At 39.0% G+C, this 21,797-nt stretch overlaps 1 long non-coding RNA gene across 1 annotated transcript in view; it reads left to right on the forward strand.

Annotated features, from left to right (window-relative positions):
- Positions 1–20,119, forward strand: part of LOC108798754 — a 21,637-nt gene extending 1,518 nt beyond the window's left edge. The window contains exons 2-4 of the long non-coding RNA XR_001941974.1: positions 3,241–3,244; positions 5,888–5,892; positions 20,024–20,119. This is a non-coding gene — a long non-coding RNA (uncharacterized LOC108798754). The remainder of the gene's footprint in view (positions 1–3,240; positions 3,245–5,887; positions 5,893–20,023) is intronic.
- Positions 20,120–21,797: the final 1,678 nt, after the last annotated feature.

The following is a 21,797-nucleotide window of genomic DNA, read 5'->3' on the forward strand; positions in this document are numbered from 1 at the left end:
CCCTGCACTAAGGCACTGCACCTCTGTCCCATGTGCATTGTTGTGCACTGTGTCAGAAAAAATGTATGGTTGTCTGTTTTCGTACATTCTGGTGCATTGCCACAATGCAGAAAAATAAAATGTGACTGTGTGAATCGGCCTGTCAAAGGCACCCACGCACACAGACTTGTTAACGAGCGGGGCCCCTTCGCTTGGTGGAGAAGGAGCAAGAACTTTCTTTGGGCATATTTTTGGGCATATCTTTGGGCATATTAAACAGAGTTTTGTGAAACAATTATCACAGCCTGTAATAACACTGGTCACCAATGGAGGGTGACTCTCTTCCAGTAGGCTGGACACACACACATGTGCTGCAGCCAAATAGGTACCACACACTTCTACGATTCCTCAACCTCTCCTACAGGCTAAAACCCTTGTGTGATCACTATTCCTACGACACATATGCACCCACACACACCATACGCATGGCTTAGGGTAGCTTGCCACCACTTGCAGTTTGCCAGCTGGCTGGTCGGCTATCCAACCATACACACACACTGATCCCTATCTGGCAGGTACAATAGTTTCCACATGCTGACACTAACTGGCATGCAATTAGCAGCCACACAAAGCAATTTCATACAGATACATCTGCAAGCTTACAACTGAGCATACAGACACCGGTATCCCAATACAAAATCTCTCTAGGAGTATTAATATTTAGCTTAGTACACAGAAGCCACTTATTGATTTTATAATTTAATATCCCTAAACAGGGAAATGCATTAAAATATACACAAATAACAGTTACAAAAAAAGGGAAGAAAGACAATTATACATAGAACATTGGCTATTCACTGTGAAAATAAAAAAGGGAGAAAAAAAACAAAAATAAATGTTACTGTTTAGGCAGTATTTTTTTTAGCCTATTGGTGGGAGAACACCAAAATTATGTAAATGCCATGTCTTTAAATACAATCTCCCAGACTTATACAAAGTTCATTTTTCAAGCTGCTCAATTTATAGAGGTATAGATGTGGGCCATAGGTTACATGGACCAACTGGTTCTGAATTCTTGGTTGGGGTTAGGATTTCCGACACTAGCGTATAATTTTAATGGAAACGAATACAGAAACCACTTGACTGCAGCAAGCAAGTCCCATATAACAGTTTGGTTGATCTCTAGGTGATTGTGTTTTGTATCATAAACACCCCTTTGAGGCTGGGGGAGGTGACAACTATCTACCTCTCCTCATCTGCTCAGGAGCCTACAGTACCTGTCAGAGAGTTGTTATCATCTACGTGTCAGTTCCTCTGATCTTCAGGCCCAAAAGGTGTCAATTCAAATTGGAGGGCATCTGTCTGCTCTGTTAACTAGTGAATCAATAACACATATGTAATATGTTACAAGGCCCTAAGGGGTGAATTCATAAACAATTCACATAGAGATTCACCCTGTGAAATTGCATGTGCATTATTTCTGTGGGAATGGAGGCAAAAATAAGCATATTTTCTTTCCAGGTCTGCTATAGTAACAGATAAATCCTGCATTATGGCCACTAGATAAAGCTGAGGAGCATGGGAAAAAATAGCCCATCCCTGCTGGTATAGTTTCTCTAGCTGACGTATCTAGCAGGCTGTCATTGGATTGTCTGGAAAAGGGGGGATGCCTGAATGTAGGGCTTATCCACCCCCTTCATTGAATGCTGGAGATGCATAGATAAATGTGCATGAGCTGTGGTGGAGCCTAGCAGGATGCCAAGTCCGGTTATTTAGTAACACGGAGGCAGAGCCCCCAACCTTGGTTTGCTTCAGTGCTGACAGTGGGCTCCTAGAAGCCCGAGCAGTAGAGTGGCCTGCTCCTATTCCTGACTGCTGGGATGGGAAGGGGTGAGGATATGGCTGCAGCGTGTCTCAAATGTACTAGAGCCTGAAGCGCCGGCAGTACAGGCATCATCGGCACTTCTCTTCCTTCTGCAATCCAGGTGCAAACTAGAAGATGTGGGCAAATTTTGGGCCTCCTAGCAGGTTCATTATGTGGCAGGGCACTCAGTGTTGGATCAGCAGGAGCAATTGGCAGACCTCTCGATAATAAGGAAGAAGGCAGTTAGCTGCACACCTCTCCAACAGCTCCCTCACTCTCTGCAGAACACTATTTGAACCCATAAGCAACAGCCCAAGGTGCAGTCTACTGGTGTTGGATGCTTCAGGGACCGAATTCATGATTGCTGGTCGTGCTCCGAGAGGGTGGTAATTACACTCATTGTGCACTTTATGTTGCTTCCTCCTCCCCTGTTCTCTACCTAACTAATCCTACCAAAGCTACCTAAAGGACAGGGGGTTATGCACAATTACTGCAATTTGAATGGCCATGCTTTCAGCTATTAGGGCTCCCTTTCCTTAAGTATCAAGGGACCTTCATCACACATCCTTGAGGTATTATTACTGAGTAGACATGTGCGATTTAGTTCGTTCCGAAATTCGTTTTGGACGAATTTTCGGAAATTCGGAGATTCGGATGCATCCGAATTCCGAATTAAAGCTAAGACGAATGCAAAGGAATCCGAAATTCTCGATTTCCCCAAATTCGTTATTGTACGAATTTTGTTGCAGCAAAACGACATTAGGAAAAATTCATATATATCACATGCTTCTATGGTAAAAGTACAGAGGCTTTAGTGTAGTGGTTAAAGCACAGGATTGCCATTGTGAAGTCTGCTGGTTCAAATCCAGGCGTGGGAGATTAATGGATACAGATTTTTTTTTCTTTGCTTTTGAATTGGCATTCTCCTATTGACCTAAATGACTAAATGTCATTTTTTTTTCCTAATGTCATTTTGCTGCAACGAGATTCGTTATTGGACGAATTCTGTTGCAGCAAAATGAATAATTTTTTTTTACAGACTGCAGAAAATGAAAAAAAAAAAAGCGTGATGTTTCCCCCACAAGCCATACCAGACCCTTAAGGTCTGGTACGAATTTTAAAGATATGTAATCAGTCAGGATCAGGATGCAGCACCCCCGCCGACCCGCCGAAATAAAAAAAGTCCCGTCGCTGACGACCACCCGAATCCGACGAAAACTAACAAAAATGACATTCAGTTTGAAAGTCAACTTTGTCTCCTGGAACATGACGTCACGGCTCGTGCATTCATATATATCAAATGCTTCTATAATAAAAGTACAGAGGCTATAGAGTAGTGGTTAAAGCACAGGATTGCTATTGTGAAGTCTGCTGGTTCAAATCCAGGCATGGGAGAGTAAAGTTTTTGTTTTTTTTACATGAACGAATTTCGGCAGGACTACCGCTAATGAATTTCGTCCGAAACTAACCCGAAAAACGAAACTAAACTAAATGAATTTTTATTTTTTTTCAAAACGAAACGAAACTAAACAAATTTTTTGCTGGTGCACATGTCTATTACTGAGAATGTGCTGAGCTGTGTTCGGTGTGATTTGTTATATATCACTCATATTAAATATAAGTAGAAAAGGCCTTCATACAAATAGACAACACACAGCTGGAATGGTAACTTGTATCATCTAACCCAACAATGAAAAGTATCTGGCTGCACATCAGAAAGTTTTCAGGGAGAGCAACTTTATTGCAGCCCATACAGCCCTAGGTCTGCGACTTGCTGATGCATTTCACCCAATCAAGGGCTTGTAGATAGTCTACACTAAAGTTTTCCTCCCAGAGATGTTTGCAATGTGTGGCCAGATTCTTTTCTTTGCTGGGTTCGATGATATTGGAGGGAGGATGAGCTCACCCGAAGGTTTCCCCTGTCCAACCATGGAGGAGCGGTGTTGTTACTTTCTTGACTCGAGTATTATACCATCTAATGGCTACATTCAACAGTGGTCATCAAACCTAAGCAACATGTGTGTTTGCCCTTTCAGTGTGTATTGCAAAGTCAGTTAAACATCGGATTACTTCAAAGAAGAGTCTAGTGGTGCAGAGGCTCCTTTCATGGCTCATGTATAATGCATAGGCCCTTTCACAAGAACAAATTAATGGGCAGGTTTGATAGTCTATCATTAAAAACTGCACAACTTCACATATTGACATATGAATGCCTTACCTCTGTGCCAGGGATTGTGTTGCCTGAGAATGGACATTTCATGTTATGATGATATATAGCAAATTCTATAAAACCATACAATTACAAGTCCATTTCACAGCATAATTTATTTAATTAATAGTCCAGCCATGATTACATATTTGGCCTATGTCTTCATGGAGTATATTAGACCTGTTTTAGCAACACTTTATTAGTGGTGAAATATTGTGTTGTTTTATTGACAGCATTACAATTAGAGACACATTTTTGAACTTGGTATTCCTTGATAAAAATGGACAGATATGTAATGATTGCCACATTTCTCTTTTCCTTGTGCATAGGGTGAGATAAATAATGACAGATATTTTGTCGGTTTAACACATGGAATACACTCTGTTCTCATTTGGGTACAGATGGCTCTGATACATAACAAATGTGACACAATTACATTCCTAGCATGCTGCAAATTGATATATTTGCAAGAGTCCTATAACCAGCCGTGCATCCTGTCTATGTTCAGCCCTGCGGACCTTGATAAAGAGTGTGCTTAGGTTTGTCATGCCATGTGCTCTAACTAGCTGTGATAATAAAATGATTTTATGTTTTTAAAACAAACGCAAAAAAAACTTTTACACAGGATTAGGGATATTCTATACTCAGCTATAAAACTGCTAATACATATCAGTTCAACTATGTGTATGTCATCTGTAATTATCTAAACCCATGAACAAAAATGTAAAATATTGCAGCTTACCAGTCCTTAGATGTGCTGGTTGCATTAGTTTTAATTTTTCAGGCTTTTTCCCCCCTTTTTTTTACCTGGTGATCCTGCCAGTCAGAGAACTCTTGTCCTAGAGTGACAATGCTCACTTGCCGTTCTGCATCTGGGGAGGAGCATAGTTTTCACCTAAGGCTGTTTGCTCCTGATCCTGACTACAGAACACTTCCTCCCCTCTTAATCTCCATAACATAAGGGAAAGCTGGTCTGTAGACCACACAATTAAACTTGGCAGAACTGATAACATTGCTATAAATTTAATTGCAACACAGCTACAGTAAAAATGAAAGAAGTTTGTTCTTTAATTTCCATTGGTAAGCAGGTAAATGTCAGATGCTAAAGACCCTAGTGGTGGCTGTGGCTGGTGATTTGCAAAGAAAATTAAGATCGAATGCAAGAGAGCTTGTACTGGAAGTACACTTCTCAGCTAGACAGCAAATAAGCATGTTGAAACTGTTTTAATGGTTTAGATGTGGCCACCAGGAGTGAGTAAAGGAATTTCTGGGAAAAAACTTACCTAGAGCTGAGTACTCTCTATGTGACAACACTGGGCCTGGAAGGATGTAAAGTAAGTCATGCTCCCACCATACCTGGAAGTACCAGCTATTACTCTTTGCTCACAGCAGCTGAACAGACCAGTGGTGGTATAAAAGAAAGGTGGGTATGTGCTTCTGGGGAGGTTGGTGTTAAATGGAATATGTTGCTTTACCCTTCATTGACAAAGCAACAGTATACATTGGTTTTAATGTCTAAGGTGTTGCATCTATTTTTTATGTTGAATGGAAATTAAAATACCATGAGTTACAAAATGTTAGTGCATTTTTCTATATCCTAATTATTTCCTCATATGTAGTTATTATGTTTCCAAATCGGGAAGAAATGTATTGAGCCTTTCTCCCAGGGTGGGGGATCAATTACTTTCACCCTGTAAAATGCCATTTACTGCCAGAAACTAACAACCCTTAAACTGTGCCAAGCAGGTTGCTCAATATCTTGGGCATGCTACCCATCTCACACATTGGGAAATATTGTGCTTTTGCCTGCCAGTCACATCTATCATCCTTCACAGCCTGTGTACTCAGAAAGTACAATGTAACATTAATACACTAAGGTAACATAAATGTTTACACCACACAGACCCAAGGACCAAAACTGGGATGACTGTTGGCATAAATCACAAAATAATGTTCAGCAAAATTTCCTTGCTAGGGAAGAGACAAATGTCTGTTTACGGGAGGTGTGCTGGGTAATGCATTGTGAATTCCAGAAATTGCAAACTTTAATCAGAACCCTATTGAAGTCAATGCATGGCAAATATTGAAAATCAATTCTGGCTTTTTTTCAAAGCTAATAGGCAAGGAGATGCTAAATCAGGGGCATGTGGGAACTGGGCACTGCCCTGGGGTTTAAAGAAAATAAAAAATATATAATTTAGCTGGGAGAGGGTCCTCGGTTTTATGTGACTGAGGGCAACATGTAAAAACACCAATCCTTTTAATTACATGCTTTGAAGTTTAAACTGTATGTGGTGTTGCAGAGCAGTTCAATTCTCACAGACAGGTCTGTGAATCCATACTCTGGCATCACATATTTAGCATGTGTAATAGATTATGTTACTTTAGCATTGACTGAATACAGCAGCAGCACTCTAAACTGATTAATTTTAATTTGAAAAAAAAGGCTTTTCAAGGTAGTTTTTGCCATTAAACCTGATTTTTTATCTAACAGTAAAAGGCATGAACGGAGTGGTGGAACTAGCATCTGCAACACTTTTTTTTTTTTTGGGGGGGGGGGGGGGGGTTACACTCATAGAAAAAAAAAGCTCTAAACTTCGTACCAATTTCCAAACAGTGGCAAAACAGTTTTATAGTTCATAGCTTGTGAATTTATTTTTTGCAGTACCGCACTGATTTGTCTAAAATGTTTAATAAAATATCAAATAAGGGTGAACTAAAACACTTCAAAACCTCAACTCCACATTCCAGAGACAAGGCAGTTGATATAGTAAAATAATAACTACAGTGCTGTATTTCAAAGACAATAGCCAGGCATATAGCACCCACAGTGGGTAATATGTAAGCATCTTGATTGGGTTGCAATACAAAAGGGAGAGACGAGGCAGTTTTCATCATAAAATAAAAATTAGAGTGTATTATTTCCGGAACGGCAGCCAGAAATATTGTTCAAAGTTAATGTACATTATGTAATCAGTTTTTCTAGACCGCATATGAAGAGGGAAAGGCATGGCAGTTTATGTCCCGAAATACTGTGTAGACATGCTGCACATCATATAAGCCATTTTACTAAGCTGCAATTTAGGTGAATTGAGGCAGGCTTTATCATGAAATGCACATTATAGTATATTATATCTAAAACAAAGGCCAGAAATATGGAATAGGCTTCATGCACAAAATGTCAGCCTTTTCTAGGCTGCAGTTCCAGAAGCAGGGACTAGGCAGGTTTAAAATTCACAAACACTGTAACTTTTGTACAAACTATATAGACAACATTGAAGGTTTTGAAGTAGGCCACATTTATTAAAAAATTACACACCGCATGTAGCTGTTCAGACCAGATACCTACAATAAAGTGTATTTTTTACAAGGAAAAGAATAAGAAAAGGAAAGAATGTTGTTTAGACTGCATTGGTATTATTTACACAATCTCTTGTAGGTCTCATTTGCTAAGCCACATATATCAAGCAGCTTTGTTGGACAAAAACATACTTTAAGATGTATATTTTTTAAAATAAAATATAAGGGATATAGTACACACGGTATAGGCATTTTTTCAACAATCTCTTGTGGCTTAATTTGTTAAAATACATCCCTCATTTAGCTTTGGAAGACAAAAAACTATTTAAAGTTAATGTTTTTCTCATTAAAATATAAGAAATATGGCACACATTGCCAACACAGTATTTCAACAATCTCTTATAGGCCTCATTTACTTTACTACATCCTTCATTTACCTATGGAGACCAAAAACATTTGAAATGTATATTTATTCACAATAAAATAGAAGGAATGTTGTACATACTACATAGGTATTATTTAAAAAAATCTAAACCACAAGCCTTGTGTAGTTTTGAACAACAAACAAACTTTATATTGTTGAGAATAAAGTAGAAGTAATATTGTACAAATCACATTATTTTAACCAGCTCTTGTTAGCCTCATTTGCTAAAACACACAATCATGTGGCTTTGGAGGACAAAAAAATCAATGTAAAGTATATATTTTTCGCAATTATGTAAAAAAAACACATGATGCACACTGCATATGCAATCTTTAAGCAATCTCTTATAGGCTTCAGAGGCTAAACGCCATCCCTCATTTAGCATTAGCGGACTAAAAACAATTTAAACATGATATTGTTCACAATAGAATAGAAGCAACATGGTACACATTGCATAGGCATAATTTAAAAAAAATTATTGTGCATATTTTTTTTCTCAATAAAATAAAAGTACCATAGCATACACTGAATACGTAGCATTTCCACAATATCGTGTAGGCCTCATTTGCTAAACCACATAACTTATTTAGCTTCTGAGGACAAAAAAAAATTAAGTTTATATTTTTCACATTAAAATCAAAGGCATATGGCACACTACATAGGCAGTATGTCAACAATCTCTTGTAGGCCTCGTTTTCTAAAGCACACTATCATGTAGCTTTGGAGGGCAAAAACAATTTAAAGTGTATATCTTTCACAATAACATAAAAGAAATATGCATACTCTGCATAGGGTTTATTTTAACAATCTCTTGTAGGCCTCATTTGCTAAAACACATTAAGCTTGGAGGGCAAAGTTTTAAAGTTTATATTTTTCACAATACAATAGAAGCAATGTTGTACACACTGCATACACAGTATTTTAACAATCTCCTGTAAGCCAGATTGGCTAAATCACATCCTTAATTTACCCGTGGAAGACAAAATAACAATTTAAAGTTCACAGTTTTCACATTAAAATTGAAGGAATATGGTACACATTTCATACTGACAGTACCAATACACAGTCTTTCAGCAGTCTTTTGTAGGCCTCATTGACTAACCCTTATCCCTCATTTAGCTATATAGTACTGTATAGCTCTGTATGTAGCACTATATTGTGTAGCACTGTACAGCAGTAATTGTCTCTCCTTCAGCTGACCCTATCTGCTCCAACTCCACACACACTCTGACAAAAGGTTTATGGAAACCCAGACTTTACAGGCAGAAGTTTGGCACATTAGAAAACCCTAATTTTTGGTCACCTCACTGCAGTTCAAGGGACACAAATAGCGTAATTGGTAACTGGTTGCTATGGTGGCAAGAAACCCATTAGTTAACTGTTTTTCTGAACAGCAAACAGCTAGATTTCAGGGCAAACTTATGGTAAGCCTGAACCCAAAGCTCATCCCTAGTACTGCATGATTAGACTGTAAGGATCTTGCTTTATTTCTGCTGTAAAAAAAATTTTTTTTAGAAAAGATAAGGTAATAAATAATTGCTACTGAATGTACAGTATGCACTGCCTTAGCAGAACACAACACATGTACTCTGATATACAGGTAGATAGGAATAAGAATTTAGTACCACATTGCAACACACAGCCTGCAGGAACATGCCAGAATTATCTTTGAAACAGCCATAATGCTAAATGTATCGTCATTAGGCTGCGGGGCAAAGGATGGAGTTATTACTGAGAAGTACATAAGTCCACATATACATAATGCAGGATAGTTAAATAACCGTGGTGTGCAAATGGACTGTTGTGAAGAATTATTAACTATTATAGAATAGGCAACGGTAAGCATAGTGCTAGAGTAAATATTTTATCCTGATTATGTGATGTAATGCACTGCAGTCATCTCTAGTAATGGCATGGTTAGATACATTTTATTGTAGTTAAAAGTAATACAGAAAGTTGTCCTTGCACAGCAATTTCAAACATTGCTATGTTAAAGCAAAACTGCTATGAGAAATCAGTACTGCCATTGCTGACCTCTCCTTTTAAATGCTAGTTCCCTGGCTGTCTTTCTGAGTCTTTAATGTCCATGCTGTACGAGTCATTGACCTGGCATAAGTAGTTCTGAAACTTTTCTGACACTCATTTACAGCTTGCTTGTCAGTATCTGTGACTCAAACCTACCTAAAATGCTTTCAAGTGATAACATTTGTTAACTTTTGGTTGTTCAGGCTGGGACACTGGTGGGAGATGGCCCAACATGTGCTTGAGGAACTAGCCTGCCCTGCAGCACATGTACAGTGAGGTGAATTGGTAACTAAGAAGCTGCATTTTTATAACCAGGGATTTGGGTGTGCGCATTAATTGGGGTGCACACCGTGTTACTGATCACTTTCATAAAATCTTGAGTATCCATGCTGGACCACTTGCTGGAGGTGGTCCTACAAGTGCTTATGTGTTAAGGTGGGAACACTGGTGGGAAGTGGCTCTTCATGGGCATTAGGTACTAGCCTGCCCTGTTGCACATGTCATGACTGACAGAGCCTACACTGTAATGGCTGAAATGTGTGACTGAGTAGCTGCATTTTAATGACCTAGGGTGAAGATGCTTGCTTCTGTGGGTGCACAGTACTTTTAAGAAAAGGTCTGGAACAGACTGTTATTTACACACAACTAAAAGTTATAGCTGAAATTTGAAATACAAATTATTTAAAAAAAAATAAAGATAACATAAAATAAATAAAAAATAAAAATTACAGTGTATTTTATCAAACACAGAAGCCAGAGATATTGCGCAGACCAGTTCCACAGTATGTAAGCACTTATACAAGGCTGCAATTTCAAAGGGAGAAACCAGGGAGTCTTTTAATAATAAAAAAAGAAAATAGTATTTCAGTCAGAAAATCCAGACATAGTTCACGTATTGGAAGCACATTATGTAAACAACTTTAATAGGCTGCAGATACCAGACAGGTTTTAACAAGTAAATACAATTGGAGGATATTATTTAATTGAGAAAAAGACAAAAATATTGTTAAGTGCATACCCATTATATGAATTGCTTTAGTAGGTTGCACTTTAACAGATGGACAAAAGGCAGGCTTACAATCAATAAAATAATCAGAAATATTGTACTGACTGCATACACATTATGCAAGCACTTTTACTAGGCAGCATTTTCAATAGGGGCCAGTGGGCAAGTTTTAATTAGGAAATCCAGAGTAGAGTGTAATATTGCAAAGAAAGAGGCAACACAATTGTGCAGACTGGATTCACACTTTCTAAGCAGTTTTAAGATTGTAGTACCTTTGTACAAAGTATTTAATCATTTGTACTAGACCCAATTTTGAACAGGACCCCCACCAGCCTTGCTAAAATCAAGAAAACTGTATTACATTGCATGGTATGTAAGCAGTTTTCTACACCACACTTCCAAAGGCAGAGACCAGGCAGGATTAATTGTGGTATAAATTTGACAGTGTACTGTTCTAGCTATGGTTAGTGGTCCAGACTGTACAACCAATAGTCTGAGGGATCCGCTACACACTTTGAAGTGTGAATCATATGGTTTAAGCACATTTTTTTAATTTGCAGTGCAGAACCTTCTCGACTTGCCCAACTTTCAAACTAGCTGCATGTGCAGAACCTGTGCCTCATGCACAGTACTTACACAGCACTTAAATCACTTGTTGTAGGCCTCTTTTTAAACAGGACCTCAAGCAGCCATTTTTAAATCTAGAAATCAACATTACAGTGTCATATATTTCTAAAAAGAGCCCGCAAAAGTTTTCCATACCTAAGTTCCTAGTATTTACTTATTTGCAATTAAGCCCCAATTTGAAGAGGGCCGCCATTTTTTAAATCTAGAAATGAACATTACAGTGTCATTTATTCCCAGAAAAACACCCACAAAAGATTGTTGTGCCTACATTCCCAGCATTCACCTGATCATTAACTTGAATGAGTGACAGCTGCCACTTTTAAACGTCAGATTAGGGATTCCTGCTACAGGAAAATGGAAGTTTCTGGTGCAGGGATCCCTAATCACACCTAAACTTACAGATATGAATGGGGCCTTGTTGTGAGTATATTAGTGTCTGTAGTACCATACCGGATATAGTTCATTTTTATTTTAAAGTATGACATTTGGCAACCGGCCCCCATGGGAGAAAACATTTTGTCGAGTGGCCCCCAAGTGAATTAGGTTTGAGACCCCTGATGTACACTTTTGCTATTAACACCACCAATGAAAATGTACTGTACAAGGAACAGATTTGCTGGTGCTCCTTATACTATCTCTGTTGCTATATAAAAAAAAAGATAGATAATCCCGCAAAAAAATAAAATAAATGTATGGTAGTTTTCATTACTATAAAAAAACTTTATTTTCATCTGTTTACTTGGAAGAATGTTACCGCTGACTTCTGGAACTCTGTGTATTGTAATAATTAATGACTGCCTATGGTGACTGACATTGCAATCATCAAGCTGTCTGCTGTGTTTTACTTTGTGACCAGCTTGTGCACGCTTCCTTGGCTTCATGATGTGAAATATTACTAGGCTGTAACATTGACCTCAATCCTAACCTGAGAGATGTGTGTAACTGTAACAGAGAACTCAACTCACCACATTATCAACACTCTAGTGAAAGACATAGCCCCACTTTCCACAGCCCGTACTTTCATCTGTAGGTTATAATAGCTCTGAGTGCTGATTTCCAGACTGTTAAAGTAATAAAAGACATTTTCTAATGCCAGAAGTACATATGAGCATGAACAAATATCACTGATAAAAGCAATAAGCAAACAGAGACATTCGGTATTTATAGTAAATAATGGTTGGCTTCAGTTCACTATAAAAATGACATTTAAAGTTGTTAGAGCTGTAAAAACTGGATGTAAAAACACAAAATGGATGTTACTTTCACCCCTACATACTGCCACTGACTGGTTTTGCTACCACAAGGACTAAACAACATTTAAAAGTGGTAAAGTGGTAACGCTGCAATATGCCTTTTATATACACAGCAAATAGTATGTGTATATTCTGTATATATAATTTTATATCATTGATTGTTTTTTGACCTAATCATTAAAAGCCCCGGTCAACTAAAACTGATATTTCCATTTTTTGATGGAAGCTGGAAAGTGAAAACATTGACACTATCTTCTATCGCTTGGTGAATCTACTGTGAGATATGTGAGTTTGAGTTTCTGGGTGTGCACATGTGCTGTGACCATTATGTTGGGGCTTTATGAAACACAAACATTGTTCCTGTCCACCAGAATTGCCAGGTGGACAGCACAGAGACAGCAACTATGGCAGCTAGAGCTTTATATTGGATTACCCAAGACATATAAGATGGCAGGGGCTGATCCTTGAGTCCTTGGTGAAAAGGAACCTTGACTGGTGCAAGCATTGCTCAGTAAGTGGACATAACACAGAAAAGGTTTCCGTTGTGATCGGCCACCATGGCATAGGGTGATTGGGTGGAGCATGAACTCCTGTAAAGATTTTGCTGAGGCATGCACTGCTGACCTGAAGAACTTCAGCCTTCAGAAGAATTGCAGGCCCCCACCCACCCATTTTATAGATGTTTGTCACAGCTTTACTGGCTGTTTGGCCTTGCCAATGTTTAATGTTGCTCTAATTGGCTAAGCCCTCAAGTGGAACTTTTGGTCGGTCTAATGCATATCTGACACTAATGGTAAGGTCAGATCACTTTTTAGACAACTTCAGGTGTGCCAACAATATATCTAGGTTATGTACTTATGTTGGAAATTTTCAATAAGCAGTGGCCTTGCCCTTTTCAGCTCAATCAGTCTCCATGCCATCTTTGGGAAAGGTTATATGTTACATACTATTATAGTTTTTTAGGCCTAAGCTTGTTAGTAGTCATGATCCTTTAGATCTCCTTCACACCTGTCTGGTGCGTGGTGGTGATGGTGGTTACTGCGTGCATGTTAACATGCAGTATTTAACACAGTGATGTGTGCTGGGTTGAGGTAGCTTATATACTTTGGTGCAAGGGCAGTATTGCCCTGAATATTAAAACACACAAGTATCAGGACAAAATATAATTAAAAAAAAAATAAAACTTCTACAACATATGCTTTCTGCACACCAGACAGAGAGCTAACTCTGTCTGAGCCTACCTTAAAAAAGAACTTCATTAAAATAGTTGGGAGCTACACAGCAACAAGCAAAAGATGAGACAATAAATCCTTCATTCAGAAATATGTCATGTATACAGTGAAGGATTCAGGCCTATGTAATGCACAGCATACAGACTGCAGGGATCACTGGTCAGTGCCTCTTATATTGTTCTTCAGTGCATACAAAAATATTCCCTATCTTATTTGTCCATGGGAAAAAATAAGCCCTTATAGTTGGTGTCACCAGAAGGAAAAATAAGTCCCATCATTGATCTAACCGGGGATTAAACTATGGGGGTAAGGTTTAAGCTGAAATATTTACCCTATTCCTCTCTCCTGCAGGCTTCCTTCTCTCTGTATGACCAGTTCCCTGAAGCCGGTCCTCTTCGCTGCTCAACTAGCTGCATCTCTCAACATCAGTATGTGCAATGTAGGGCCAGCAGTCCTAATAATTTAGGCCCTGATTAATCAATCTAAAAGGCATGCAATAGCACGTAAGGTATGCTAAAATGACATCCTATAATGAAGAAGCCTTTAACATGACTTAAGAGCACTTCAGGGTGTCACAAGTGCTATTGCAATTCATAGATTGATTGAGGTTATAATTAAGACCAGAAAATACATTCTTTACATTGTTTAGAGTTATAGTGTCAAAAATACATTGAATAAAATTAGGGATGTTCAGATACCAGTGCCAATATTTGGCATTTTCATGAGAACTACCAGGGTTGCAGCGTTTGCAGCTGGTACCGGGCTCTGGCGCTCCACCACTGTCCTAAAATCATTAGTCTGTATTGTTTCAGAAAAACTATCTCATGACAATAAACAAAAATGTATCAGTACTTGTATCTGTGAGTACTTGGACAAGTATCAGTACTTGGTCAGGAAAAAAGGGTATCGGTGCATCATTTATATATATATTTATTAAAAAAAAGTAATGCATTAAAACAGAGATGCACAAATCCCAGGAGCTCCGTATGCTCCTTACAAATTACTCCTAACTTTTTAATTTTTCTCTAGTCTAGTCTTGGAGCTGGAAAAGTATCTGTACTTGTACCGAGTAAGGTACTTGGTATCTGAACATCCCTAAATAAAATAAACAGCATCTGAAGTAATAGTATATCTATGAGAAGCAGTGTGTCCCTCTAGGTTAGTCCACGCTGGCCTGCTATAGCCATGTGCTTGCCCATCTCATTACTGACAACCACTGTAGGGGAAAATTGGATGACCACATACCAGCTATGTCCGAACTCCGTCTTTATTCTTTCATAAAAGCATAACACATGAGATGCACTGAGACCACTGACGCGTTTCATGGAGACTTTACCAAGCAAATGTGTATACGTGAAAAGCGTCAGTGGCTGCAAAAATAGAGTACAAGGTACACAGCACATCAGAAAGCAAAAGAAACCCCCAAAAATTATTTAAATATATAAATCTAGGGCTTAGGCTACACAAGTAATAAAAGTGATGGAAGGCCTGTGTTATGAAGATCGCCTCCAGAAATTAAACTTGTTCTCCTTATTAAAGAGTAAAGTGTTTAAGGGGGGATCTAATTTAAATCTTCAAAATCATTAATGTGGACCACAATATCCGGAATAAAATGTTTACACTGAGAACTCTACTGAGGACACAAGGACAAAACAAGAGGTTAGAAGAGTGGTGGCTTTATCTCAGACTTTGCAAGGGTTTTTTTTTACTGTGAGAGTAGTAAAAATGTGGATTTCCCTTCCACAGCCACTGGTATCCGCTGATGGCATTGATAAATTGAAGAAACTTTTAGATGAGTTTCTTGGTTCACTAAATATACAAGGATATGGGAACTACTAGAGCCAAGCATATACAGACACACACACACACACACACACACACACACACACACACACACGTATACATAGGTTGAACTAGATGGACCTGTGTCTTTATTCAACCTTACCTACTATATGATACTGAAAATAGTATATGATATACTATCTTTGCCTGATGAAGGGATGGCACAAGGTCCCAAAACGTTACATTTGTATGTGATGCCATGTTTATCTGATAAAGATAAAGATGGGATGATAAAGTGGACCTCAGGTGTGCTGGTGGCTTATTCTTCTATACAGAGGTCTCAATGCATTTCGTGTGTAATGCTTTTATTAAAGAATAAGAAAGAATTTGGACATAGCTGGTTCCCCCCCACATAGCAACGCCTTGCTCTTATATACTTATAAATGCTTTTTTAAGATCTAGTTTGATCACATGACCACTGCGACCTACTCAGTGCTTCTTCCTATCGGGAGGGTGAGCAGGCACTATTGATGTCACAGTTTCTGAATGCTGAAGTAAAACTGGAAGGAGGGAAGTAGCTGTAAGAGCCGTAATTCGGTAGGCATTGCTGGCACTTGCTCCTGCCTGACAATGCCTTTATGGCATTGTGGAAGCACCGGCATGCTCACATACCTATGCACTGCAATGGAGAGAATCAGAGGTAATATAATGTTGTTGAACCTCTGCAGGAGAGAGACAGCACTAAATACAAGCCAGTGCAAAAGCAGACCTGCACTAAAACAACACCTCCACTCCCAAGTAGAGCAGGCTTCCTCTAATACCTATACAGCCCCTATTTCAGACCGCTACTCCAATCCCTACTATTGACCCTCTGAAGATCTGTTTAAAAATTAAACTTCCTGACAGGCAATTCTCCTACTCGAATATGCATCCCCCTTGGCACCTATGTTGTAGAGCTGCTTTGTGGGAGGGCATGGGAGCATACAGTCCCATTCCTCAAAGACTTTAATCTTTAGCAGAGCACTGGTAGTTATGGGAGCATTGGAAGGAAGTGAGAAAGGCAAGTATTAGCACTAGAATGTTGTGTGCAGCAAGGCTGTGGGTTTGGGCAGTTGCTTTAGTACAGGGTTGCTTTGAAGTATATTATAAACCAAAACATTTGTTTTTAGATTTGTATAGAATGGGAATTATTAGAGCATTTTCCAGGTTTTTTTTTCTGTTTGAGACACAACAGGAATTCCGGAATTAAGAGTGGTTATCACCTTTTAGACAGTTGTTACCAAAACAGGTGTCTGTATAGGAAGATTTCCCTGTCCACCTGTTCCAGTGGCAACTGGATTTCCCATTTCTTTCTGTTCTGTTGACAATGGTTATAAAGCCAGAGAGTGGAATCTCCCCTGTGGTGACCCCAACAGCAATAAAAGTTTAACAGGGTTCTAACCCAGGGGTAGGCAAACTCAGCATTCCAGCTGTTGTGAATCTACAAATCCCATGAGGCATTGCAAGACTGACAGCCAAAGGCAGGACTCCCATAAGAAGAGGTAAGATGATAGTTTCACCACTGCTGGACTACCAAGGTTGCCTTCTCCTGTTCTAACTCTTTCATACTCCATCCAAAACTAAAATATAACTTTAGACACATAGGACTGATGTGTGTGCGTGTGTATTTGTGTGTGTGTGTGTGCGTGCGTGCGCGCGCGTGTGCGTATTGATTTAGAAATATTTAAGAAATATTTGACATTATTCCTAATATGTTATATAAGTGAGGTTTAAGTTCATTATTAGATCCCTTGCTGACCCATGAATAGTAAATAATAGCGAGACTTCTTTGTAGATAGTTTAATTCTCTCTTAGGAACAGTACAAATATACTCACAACAGCCTTTAGTCAAACAGTATTTGTAAATCATAAAGCAGCTGACATTGCACTTTCAAACACTCCATCATAAATATACATAAATTACATTTAATTAAATTAGGTATACATATACCGAGGACAACTTCACAACTAATGAAGCTGCAAAAGACAGGTAGAACTTTTTAGTTAGACTTTTTATGAAAAGCATATACTGCGCTATGGAAATAATAGGGGAAGCAAGATTTTCACTTGTTGAAAAACATGTAGAAAACAAATCAGCATCTCTCAGACTTTATGGTGAATCAACCCCAATACAGGGCATACAAGGGAACCATCACCATATGACATACATAGGCATCACACAACTGAGAAGACAAGATTGACAAATACCAATTTCATTTTAAGATGCCTCTTACCTATTGATCTCCGTATTAAATCGGCTTCACGTGACAGCTACAGGCCATCTGGTACAATATGACTATCTGCAGGGTATGTTTTATATATAAATTGTAGAAAAGAGAGAGTTTCCCCTATAGTAACCCATAGGGTTATGTACTTATACCCATAAATATAGTATATATCGAGAAATATAGAGAAAGATAGCACAAATCTGACTGGTTACTGTAAGTTCCAGACATCGCGCATAGTGTTTTTAGTGAATAGAAAGACAGGAACCAATGGTTACATTATATATTACAGAATACATTCTATGAAACTACACCCTTCTGACGAAGCCCCGGCTGGGGAGAAACGCGTTAAGGAACTAGCGTGTTGTTTGCGGATTACCTCGGCTATGGACACCCCTCCTTTCCGAAGCTACTTTCTACCTATGGGGGGTTTCCAATGTGACACCACTATTTACAATATAGCAGTTGACCGGAACTTCGCTATATAGTGACATTGTCCGATATTGCTGAATGTATCAACGGCATTGCTGACACCAGTCCAGTATACGTATACTTATCAATTGTACGGCTGTACTTTCTACCTGGAACCTGCTCAGAATCTCCTTGTGGAGTTTACAATCCAATTGATACAATTGGTGTAATTCAATACTATGTATCCCACCTCGACCTAACCACTGAACCTTCACATTCTCAAATAATTCATCCCCACACAGCTCCCTCCTTATGTATCATTTCCCCCTCCTCTTTCAGATTATAAGCCCTCAGGGGCAGGGCCCTCCTTACCATCTTGTATTGTATTGTAACTGTAATGTCTTCCTTATATTGTAAAGCGCTGCGCAAACTGTTAGCGCTATATAAATCCTGTATAATAATAATAATAATAATGTATCCAGGAGACTTTGAGCCATCTCGTCATCAGCATTTCACACTCATAGAGTTGTGACAGTTACTGGATCCCGACGGCTTGCATACATTAGTATCGTGAGATTAATCCCTCTTACAGGATATATATATATATATATACACCTTTTTTCCGATTTTTCCTCTGGTGTATAAATACGAGGCATGTGTGTCACCCCTGTTTTTCTATGATATTATCATGGAGCCCCTTTACAACTAATTCGGATATCCAAGGGGTTCACAATATACTCCATCTTTTTGCACACTCCAGCTGAGTGTAATTTCTATGTGTTATATTAATATGTGTTATGTGTCAAGGATTAGATATTTTATACACTGAGTGGCCAGATTATTATGACCACCCCATCAGTACTTCGTTGGGCCACGAGATAACTCCACGAGATGACTTCGTTGGGCCGCCTCGTGACTCCACGAGATGTTGAAAGGTGATGCGAGGAATCTGACACTGCACTGTTGCCCTTCTGTTATCTTGTACCAGTCGTGCCACTCTCCATTCTGCCCTAACATTGACTAGTCACTGACGGCCACAATTCGCACGTTCAGACCCAGATTTTCGGCTGCTCTTGAACATTTAACGAATTCTGCTGTTTTGCTGATACTCGTTCCATGGCTCAGAGCGCCAACAATCATCCCACTTTCAAAGGCTGTTAAATTGCGTTGTTTACCCGTATCTTCAGAAAAAAATCACTTCTACTGTCGTGGTAAACAACCTGCTTCCCTATTTATAATGGTCTGGCCCTCTAGCAACTTCAGCGCGAAATTATAGCTAATTTGCCTACAAACGTCAGGTGGTCATAATAATCTGGCCACTCAGTGTATTTGTTAAATTAATTATATACAATTTTATACTACTATATAGTTGCATGATTGGTTTGGTGGTGGGATCTCCTTAAATGGGGTTATGTGACAATTAAATATAGAGAAAGATAGCACAAATCTGACTGGTTACTGTAAGTTCCAGACATCGTGCATAGTGTTTTTAGAGGATGGAAAGACATCACAGGAACAAATGGTTACATTATATATTACAGAATACATTCTATGTTATACAATAGGTGGTTAGACATCAACTATGTTCAATATGGCAGTGCAACAAGCTGTAGTAATGTGCAAAGTGCAATAAGCAACCAATCATAGCTAATCTGTAGTAAGCTAAAACTGTTCCTATAGTGTCCTGCACTTTGCACATCATCGCTGCTTTCTGAATTACCTTATCATCATTTTTTGATTATGTATTGGCATGGTCCCTCCCTACTCAATGCAAATACAAGACTAATATAATATGCTCTAGATAAAAACATCTGCATTCTAAAACTGGTAAAGTAGTACTGAAGCCAAAACAAGGGTTATCACCCCTGCCAGCAGTTTGTTTGCCATCTGTGTCCCATTAGGTAGATTTCCCTTCACTTCCTGGCCAATAGCCACAACAGGAAGAGAAAGGAAATCCCTCCAAAGTAAGGAAAATCCCTGGTGGTCAGTAGGGTCACCAGGACAAGACCAGAAAATTGGAAGATTTCCTATATGTTGCTTTTCTGGTGAATATCAAATCAATATTTGGGATTTTCTTTCACTTTCAGCAATAACGGTCACCAGGACAAAAAGTGAGGGTAAATCTCCCCAACGAGAACACAGATAACAATAAAAACCTGAGAGGTATTCTAATCCCTCTTCACTCTATCCAAAAAAAAAAAAAAACAGGGTTAAAGGAAACAATCTGTATACAATTGTCTAATAACCTCCACAATCAGATGTTATACAGATTTTTCATTGTTCATTTTGGGTAACGGTCATTTTACATAGTTAGTCAGGTAAAAAAAGGCACAAGCCCATCGAGTTCGAGGTATGGTTTGATGGTAGCCCAGCAAATAGTTTTTTTCTATTTTCTCAAGAGGATGTACTTTAGAGGGCCTGCAAAAACCAGTAGCCCACATTCGGAAGCAATATTTTCTATGTGATAGAACCTAAAGGTAATGTCCCTCCTCATTGGCCTTCCACTACACAGGATATCCCTCCTCCAGTCTATCATGAATGCAGCTGCTAGACTCATTCACTTGACCAACCGCTCAGTGTCTGAAACCCCCCTTTGTCAATCACTACACTGGCTTCCACTCGCCCAGAGGATAAAATTCAAAATATTAACAGTAACTTATAAAGCCATCCACAACTCTGCCCCTGGCTATATCTCAGACCTTGCCTCAAAATATCACCCTAACTGTCCACTCCGCTCTTCCCTAGACCTCCTGCTTTCCAGCTCCCTAGTCAACTCCTCCCATACTCACCTTCAGGACTTCTCTAGAGTCTCTCCCATCCTCTGGAACTCTTTACCCCAACCTGTCCGTCTATCTCCCACCCTGACTGTCTTTAGGCGTTCCCTATACACTCATCTCTTCAAGGAAGCCTATCCAACCTCAACCTAACCACTGAACCATCACATTCTCAAATAATTAATCCCCCCACAGCTACCTCCTCATGTATCATTTCCCCCTCCTCTTTTAGATTGTAAGCCCTCAGGGGCAGGGCCCTCCTCACCAACCTGTCTTGAATTGTATTGTAATTGTAATGTCTTCCTTACATTGTAAAGCGCTGCTCAAACTGTTGGCGCTATATAAATACTATGTAGTAATAATAATGTCAATTTCCGCTGATCTTCTCTAGAAGGTTAGACAGCTTAATGCACACCTGCATTATTCTTTTCTATTCTGCATAATTCTTGCATTGACCAATATTACCTACTAAAACTGAACCCAGCTGAACTTTTTCTTTAGTTAGATGCATTCAGGGTGCATCAAAACTTGTGCTACTAGGTGCAGATGTTTACAGTTTATTTTCTTAAAAAAACCAAAAAATAACAAGAGTGGGACCCTAGCCTTAGCAGAGGTCTGGAACACCCCTTGAGAACCAGAGCTCTTCA

The sequence above is a fragment of the Nanorana parkeri genome, unplaced genomic scaffold (genome assembly GCF_000935625.1).
Source record: "Nanorana parkeri isolate BGI_ZX_2015 unplaced genomic scaffold, ASM93562v1 scaffold1551, whole genome shotgun sequence".
Classification (NCBI taxonomy): Eukaryota; Metazoa; Chordata; class Amphibia; order Anura; family Dicroglossidae; genus Nanorana; species Nanorana parkeri.